Here is a 9,199-nt window from a genome sequence, read left to right on the forward strand (position 1 = left end):
GGGTGTAGGGGAAGGTAGCCTCTCAGACTCCACCTCCTGCTGAGGCGAGGGGGAAGAGTCCTGCTGCTCATGGTCCTGCTCCTGCTCCTGGCGTCGGCGCTCCTACTCCTCGTGCAGGCGATGATGTAGTCTCTCCAGATGACTGGACTGACTTGGCACCATACGACGCAGTGGACGCTCCGCCAGGCGAGAAGGCAAAAAGGGAATCACAGATTTACATGCAGTGCACCTGATACGGACCATCTACAAAAGACATCGTAAGCACAAGAGTAAGAGTAGAACTATGAGACCAGAAAGTAAACAGAAAGAAAAGTGAGACAAAACTTTTGAGATAAGTAAATAACATAGGGTTGGTCAAGATGACCAACTTTTGAAAGGACACTAAGGTCAAGGTAAGAGTAGGGGTCTATAATCCTTAGGTCGACCATTCTAGTCTAGGTTAGCGATCCTACAGTCAGCAAGGGCTTTGATACCACTTATGCCACACCCGGTTTTGGAAGGTAAACCGAATGCGAACCATGTACGTGCCAGGATCAGAACTCACGTACACAGCGATTACATAATTGGACATCACCACACAATGCTCAAAATAATTAGCAGAAAGGTACTTTAATTACATCAAGATGTCCGAGACATCCATAGAGTCTAATACATATCCATAGTGTTCAACATTAATATCAAAGTGCGGAGAAACGAAACATAGAAGATAAGCCTACACAGGCAGCGGCCAAGTTCACCCTTCAACTTAGATTAAAAACAGACGACAATATAGCTAATATTACCATAACCACAACCATTAGGCTTACAAATGTGGACGGTACGCTAATTCCCATGGAGTTCATTTTCCAGGAAATCTATCAAGCAGTCAAGGTGTTTGCAGAAAACTACGGTGATTCTAAGGTCCTGGCTATCATGATAAGTTGTTATACCGATGGGTGTTTAGATGTAGTACGACTTCCTACTAAAGAAGAATCTGATAATTCTTCAAAGAATGTTTTCTATAAGTATCGCGAAATGACAAATTTAAAAAAACCTATGATGCCCAAAAACCAGCATAAAGTAGCTCGCTATAATTGCTATATAACAAAAGAAAATCAAGTGATAAAGAACAAAACTAAATTCATAATGGTCGATCTAGAAACGATTCCCTATAAATTAGGAGAAAACGACGAATACAATACACACGTCTCCTGCGCAGGGGGTATATGACGATTGATACTGATAAGGGATTAGATGAAAATAAAATTATAATGTTCTATGCTGATGACTACAAAATACTATACGAAGATTTTTAGTCAATGAGTACAAAGATGCTCACAGTTATGATGAACATGTTGATCAAAGAAGCCAGATCAGCAAGAACATGTTTGGTAGTATACTTTCATAATTTAGGTCAGTTAGATGTCTTTTTATACTAAGGCATTTAACAATGGAACACAGGGGTTTGGTAGTAGAACCCTTGGTTCGAAACCGTATTATTTACAAGATAAGTGTCTATACAGTATCCCCCAAGGGCAGGCATAAGAACATATTGTCGTTCCAAGACTCATACCACCTTTTTAAAGGTAAATTGGAAGAACTAGCCCATTGTTTTTGTCTTAAACTAAACAGTAAGGGTGTTATCAACCACGACAGTGTTTCGCTCGACAATCTGGGGATATATAAGGACGATTACTTATCTTACCTAAAACAAGATATTATGCTACTAGGCGCTGTTATGCTCGAAGCAAAAGCTATCTATTATGATTTGTATCAGGTCGACATACTTAATCGATTAACAATATCTTCACTGGCCCTCTCCATCTTTAGGCGTAAATACATAAACGATAGTGAAAAGAATAGGATCTACATCCTAAACGACAATGAAGAACAATTCATTAGGAGTGGATACTACGGCGGTCATACAGATGTATATCTACCTACGGGGGAACAATTGAAGTATTACGATGTGAATTCTCTATACCCCTATTCTATGTTATCAGAGATGCCAGCGGGCAAGCCTAGATGTAAAAATAATCTTGGGTTAAAGAAATCCAAGAATGAGCTGAAGGATATGTTTGGTTTCATTAAAGCGTTCGTAATATGCCCTACTGACATGCACAAGCCATTTCTACCTTATAAATAGTGACGGTACACTCATATTTCCAACTGGTAGGTTTATAGGTGTCTATTTTTCTGAGGAGCTAAAGTATGTTGTAAGTATCGGTTACAAGGTCTACCCAATCTGCGGCTATCTGTTTGACAGAATGGAATCACCATTCAAGGATTTTGTGAATGATATCTACCAAAGAATGCTTGAAGCGAAGGCTAGAGGGGAGAAAGCTTTAGATTTTATTCACAAGACCACTATGAATAGTCTCTACGGCAGGTTTGGTATTAACCCTGAAAGCACTACCGCCTTAATTCTTAATAAAGAAGAAGCACTCAAATTCCCTATGGAGCATGAAGGATTTATGCATAGCGAAGAACTATGTGCTGATAGGTTCCTCATAACCTACAGAAATAAAAGAAGTGTTGAATTACAGCGAAAACGCGAAAAACCCTAGCTAATGCAGCAGTGTAAATCTCAGCAGCCATCACAGCCTATGCGAGGATACATATGTCTCCATATATAGCAAGGGAGGATTGCTACTATACTGATACGAATTCTATTGTTGTTAAGCACCCTCTTCCTGCTGATGAAGTATCTGCGACCAAATTAGGTGCTTTCAAGCTAGAACACGATGTTACTAAAGGGGTCTTCCTAGCTCCTAAGTCCTACATGTTATAGACAGTGAGAGATGAGCAGATCGTGAAGCATAAAGGTGCTGGAAAAATAATGGCTAATGAGAAGTGGTTCATAAACTAGCTAGATGACCCTCATCTCAAGCAGACTTTCGAATACGAACTCAAGTTCAGTAGGAACTGGCATAAGCTGCTGGTGGAAAAGAAAACATTGTGTATCACTATGGGTATAGAAAGTAAGAAGCGAGACTTCGTTTTTACCAGTATGGTAAATGGGTTGGAACTAAACCTATTCATATAGGAGATGGGGATACCACTAGTTATAGAGTATTTGAATAACCTCTTTCTTTTTTCCTTTTCCTTTTTTTGGTCTAATCTATTTTAGACTCGACTCATCCGAGAGGGCTTGGTAGTATAGTCTTAAGAGGGGAGTCCATAGAAAGTTCACCATGAAAGGGATAATTCTTTCTATTCTGTTAGCTTGGAAATTCTCTCACCTGAGCCTGCCACCGACGCACGTATTGAGTTGAGGTCTGGGAAGAAGGGAAGAGTAGTACCTTTCAAGAGTGCTGATAGATAATTTCATACATCTTAGCAACTGCTTAAGAACCAGGATCAAGATATGCTTGAAGCTTGGATATTGTGAACTATTTCTGCGAATCAAGGTAAGCTGTTTCAAGTGAGTGTTCCTTGCAAGCGCCTGCGAGGCAATCTTTTAGAAATGAATGACTTCTGGCTTCAGATTTGGCCAAAGGAAAGAAAGAAGCATAGTTGTGGTTGAAAGAAGCAAAGTTGGTTTTCTATTTAAATAATAGTTTTTCCGATTCCGCCGGCAAAGAGAAATCAACTGAAGCAGATGTAGGATCCGAACCAAAGCAGGTTGCTATTGGAGCTAGAGAAATAAGAGAAGTTAGATCTGATCATGAAGAAGAGATATAGTGGTATGCGAACTCCCCTAAAAAGGAAGAGTGAATCTTTTAGGCCAGGCCAGAAGAAGAAGCAGAAGTTGTTAACTAAAGAAGAGAAGAAGAGGCATAAGTTTATTTCTTTAAGGCAATACATGAGATATCTCTACACACCACACCTGAACTTGATACATGAGATATCTCTACACACCACACCTGAAAAGTGCCATATTGAACAATACAATACTTATGCTCACTACACTCTTGTTCATACAGTACTAGCTACTCATAAGTGAGATAAGAGAAGTAGAAGCTACCGGATTCACGTCCACATTAGTATTAGTAGAAGCTACCGGATTCACGCCCGCTAAGAAAACCTCTTCTTCTTTAGATCCTGAAAAACGAAAATAAGTAAGAAGGAGCTGTAGTAGGAAGACTTAAGTGACTTCGTTTATTTACGTTGAGATAGACGAGTAACTACTTTTTCTATTTTTCAGGATCTACGGTCACCGCGGAGGGCAGCCTTCATGATGAGTGATTGTTGTTCTTCCAGCAGCGCCCTCTTTCGCATTTCAAGAATGCGGATTTGCCTCCGAACATCCTGTGTATGATTGTGTATCCAAAGTTGTGCATTGGGCATCCAAAGTTGTGGATCGACGGAATAGAGAAACAGGGGGTCCTGAAGGAAATCTAAACTTTGCAGTAATGAAAGCTTATCGTTTTCTAGAGCCTACTGTTCCTGAGGTATTATGGCAAGTCTTGCTGCGATATCCATCACTTTGACTCGTCACTTGTCCCGCAAAATGGAGAGTGCGTCGAAGCTTCTATTTATAGGCGAGCCTATTCTTTAGCGGAAGAATTTCTTATTAGAAGTCCTTTTTTAATAGACTGTAACATAGATAATTTGCCCGGCACCCAGCAAGAGGATGCGCTGCAACGGCTTGATAGCTATCAAGAAATCCTAAGCACTGAGTACAGTGGTGACAACCTGGGGTGGGGTGGTTTGTAAAGCAAGGGTGAGTACACATCAACGTACTCAGCAAATGTCCCGTTTGGCTAAAGTGGACTAGCTATATGTGGAGTTAAGCTTAAGCAGTTGCTTTTAGTTGGTTAAGTTTTATTACTAAAAGTAGAGCCAAGTTTTAGTAATAAACCCAGTTATTACCTAGCAGTACTCCCTCCAAGAGGAATACCAGAAATAAAAATTATAACCATCATTGCTAATCATCATCGTAAAACTAATCGAAGTTCTTATAATCAAAGAGGATCCCAAGGTCGCTCATAACCATGAGCACGGCTGATATACCACTTTCTAACACTCTGGAGATGTTGCACACGTTACCCACAAGCCGTGATTCCCATTCTGCCCGGGGTTCTAGCCTCCCCATTGATCACTACCAAAGTGACCTAGCAGGGTCTCACTATGTCGCCTTTACAAAGATTTCCCAGAGGTCATAGTCGTCCATTAGGTTTCTCCAGTTTGATAAACATAGTACATCTCCCCAAAGGAAGGGTGACTAACAAAACCAAATCAAAGAACCTCTGCAACCAGCCTCGGCAGAGCAAGTACTATGCCCGAACCCCATTGACAGCCCTACGGCAAAGCCAACTAATCCTCTGGTTCCTCTAATTAATCAGCTAAGGGCGTCTCATTCCACCCTCATGGTTGCACTGTTATCTCGGGTTGTCACTCCCCAAACAGGTCCTTACGGAGAGGTACTCAGGAAACAGCCTGAGCCCCCTAAAGTAATCACAAGAACCTCATCGGGATAACATCATCGTATCATAATATTCACATCATGTTCATTGATTAAGTTAAAGCAATAGCATAAACTAACCATGATTAACCCAAAAAGGTAAACAAGGGTGTTGAGCACAAAAAAGAGTTGTCAGACGGTCCGGCCCTGAGGCCAGACGTTCCATGGTCCGGACAGTCCGCGCTTGTGGGCTGGACGGTCCGCGCAAGCGCAGAACAGATTAGGGTTCCGAGTTTCTTGCTATGTTTGTTGGCGAGAATCTCAGGATAAGCTTGGAATTTTGTTGGTAACGGGTCCAGCCCCCTCCTCTATAAAAGCAGAGGAATACGGCCGATTTAATCAATCAATCGAACCCTCAATCAATACAATTTACATGTATTCTTAGGAGTAGTTCTAGTCTAGTTCTAGGTTAGTCTTCCAATCCCCAAATTCTTCGCTTCTCTTCGACTCTATGTCGATTAGAGGAGTCTAGGTCGTCTTGCCGAGCCTAGACATCACCTAGGATCTCTCCTCCCCGACGGGGTCCCTCCTGGGAGCGAGATCCAGGCGCTGTTGGCGATCTTCCGCCGCCCCTGCGCACACGCGAACCGTCCGGCCCCAGGGCGCAGACCGTCCGGCCGTCAGGCAGGAAATCCTAGCCTCGCACTAGGCCACGAACCGTCTGGCCCCTGGCCGTGGACCGTCCGCCCCTATGCAGAGAGCACCGCCGCTGGTTCGTGTTGAGTGATTGGTGCCCGAAAAAGTGTCAACAAGGAAATCCTAGCCTCGCACCAGGCCGCGGACCGTTCGGCCCCTGGCTGCGGACCTTCCGCCCCTGTGCAGAGAGCATCGTCGCTGGTTCATGTTGAGTGATTGGCACCCAAAAAAGGTGTCAACATACTTTTTGGCGACTCCGCTGGGGACAACACGTCTAGACCCATCAAATCGGCCCTCAATGGTCGGTTCAAGGGATAGTTCTGAAGTCTCCCCCAGCAACATTATAGAGTCGACTTGGGAAACCTTGCCGGCTGACGAACAGCTCCAGTTCGAGGAGCATAAGGAGCATCTGATTCAAGAGGCGAGGGTGAAGTTCTGGGCCAACTTCAAGGTGGACAGGAACAATAAAGTCGTCCGACAACGGGCGACGGATCTGGCTTCGCTCTGACCCACACCAGATATCCCCAATGTAAGTAATACAAACGAGCTACAATCTCTTAATAATTATGTAGATGAACAGCGAGAACAAATGCAAAATATCATAGGGGGTATGCAAAACGATTATAGGAGACTAGTACGTGCATTTGATAAATCTAGTATTGCAAATTTTCCTTCGCGCGAGGTTGAATTAGGGGGTAACACGCGTAATACATCGGTTATAGGTTGTCACGACCAGTCTCAACCCCTTTATGGGATGCCGATGGACACATACCCTGAGCAACCGCAAATCGGCAGTAAATCAGCCGATCTGCACATGCCCGGACCATCCGCACGTGAGCGCGGGCCGGCCGGGCCAGCAACGGTCGGCCCCATTTTTAATGAGTTACTCAGACATGCACCCGAGCCACATCATATGGCACAGAATCTGAACTACCCAGTTAGACCGTCCACATACAACGATGGACGGTCCGCATATAATCACGGACGGTCCGCATATAATCACGGACGGTCCGGGTACATGTCCGAACAGTCCGCACATGAGTTTTTTTAGGAGGATTGTTACCTGAATCCTCACACGTCCCAGCAACACTTCCCATCACACTATGTGATGCATCCGCCCATTAATACAAAACCCCAAGCCCAGGAAAGCTTTCTGGCCCCGCCTAGAAGGCCAGAAAGAAACGATCAATCCTATGAGCCATATAGGGTAAATGGCAATGCACCACATAGCTCAAACCAATGGGGGGAAAGACAACATACTAATATCCAGCCAACCCCACCTATGTTCAACTAGAGAGCCGGTGGTCTCGCACCGGCTGCCATCGATATAGTGAGGGAGGAAATAGCTGGGGCGTTCCGAGATAAGTTCGGAGTAAGCATGGTGCCTGGGGGGCAATCATATCAGAAACCTTATGACAGCCGATTTGATCACCACCCATACCCCTAGGGAACCAGGATACCCGAATTCGCAAATTTTTTGGGTGACCAAGGAAAAAACACATGCAAACACATAGGCCAGTTCTTAGCACAATTAGGAGAATTGGCCGACATAGAAGCATTTTGTGTGCGTTTATTTTCATTGTCTTTAACAGGAACTGCGTTCGCGTGGTACGCCACTTTACCTCGTAATTCTATTTTGTCATGGGGGGAGTTAGAGCAAAAATTCCATGATCACTTCTTTTTCGGTGATTATAAATTAGATCTGGTAGACCTAGTGGCCCTGCGACAGGGGAAGGATGAATCGGTTAATGAATACATCCGAAGGTTCCGGGATACAAGAAACCGATGCTTCCAAATACACTTAGCAGAAAACAGCTAGCAGGATTAGCCTTTAATGGACTGAGATATTATTTAAAAGAAAGACTAGAAGGCATCCAATTTTTCACGCTAGCACAATTACACCAGAGAGCTTTGGCTTGTGAAAGCCGAAGCAAAGAGACTGCCAAAACCATTCAATACAATGTCCATATAGTAAAGTGCGACCAAAGTAGCTCAAACGACGAATCAACAGAGGTATATGCTGCTGAAATGGTTTGGCCAATGCAGGCCAAATCTTTGGCTTGTTCTTCCTTGCAGCTGGTTCAAAAGAAACGGCAAGAGAAAGTTAAGTTTACATTTAATGTTGGTAAATGTGATAAAATATTTGATGAATTACTCAAAAATGGCAACATTAAAATAAATCACATTGTTCCATCCGCCGACGAGCTAAAACGTCGTGCATACTGCAAGTGGCATAACTCATTTTCTCATGCCACTAATGATTGTAATGTATTTCGTCGACAGATTCAATTGGCCATTAACGAAGGACGATTGAAATTTCAGGAAATGCAGGTGGACACGGAGCCCTTTCCGATGAACATGATCAATTTTGAGGGCAAGAGGATCCTGGTTTGGTCAAACACAGCTGATAAGGGCAAAGACAAAGAGATAATCATCGGCAATGCAAGAGAGGCCGATGGGAATCATAAAATTTCTTGCAGGAAAGTGGTGGCCGAGAAGACTCCCGATGGAGGGGAGACTCTTAAGGTGACCATCACAGCCTCCAACGCTGGGGGGCAAGCGCAGACCAAGGGGCAGGAGCAGGAGCCCGTGCTGCGCATCTCGGACGGTCCGACGCACAGGCGCAGACGGTCCGGGACCACGCCGGACGATCCGGAGAACTCCAGCGGACGGTCCGGTCATACTCAAGACCCACAACGACCGCGTACCTTCAAACCACGACAACCAGAGATAGGTACGTGGAAAACAAATACATTTAAAGCAGCTGGTCGGCTGGTCAAATCCGGCCCGACTTTCGATCAATTATTGTCCAAATATGTGAAAAAGAAGGCTGGCCCCAGTGACCGGCCAGCAAAGCGACCTCGCTCGCCCATTCGTGAGCAATATCAGGTAAGACCGATTGGACCACCTCACCAATCGGAAAAAATGGAGGGTCATACTATCCAACTAAGACCTAACATACCTACATGGACACCCCCACCCCCATATCCATAAGCATACATACCTCCACCATATGTCCCAAATCAAATGTGGGGCATGCCACCATATCCACTTAGGATGCCACAGTACCCCGCTTGGGGGGCACCCCAAACATCTGTATTCGATAGGTTAGCACCACCAGTACAAGACCGATTGAGCGCCGCTCAATCCGATCACCAGACACAGGCCCAACAAGAT

The sequence above is a fragment of the Zea mays genome, chromosome 1 (assembly GCF_902167145.1).
Source record: "Zea mays cultivar B73 chromosome 1, Zm-B73-REFERENCE-NAM-5.0, whole genome shotgun sequence".
Classification (NCBI taxonomy): domain Eukaryota; kingdom Viridiplantae; phylum Streptophyta; class Magnoliopsida; order Poales; family Poaceae; genus Zea; species Zea mays.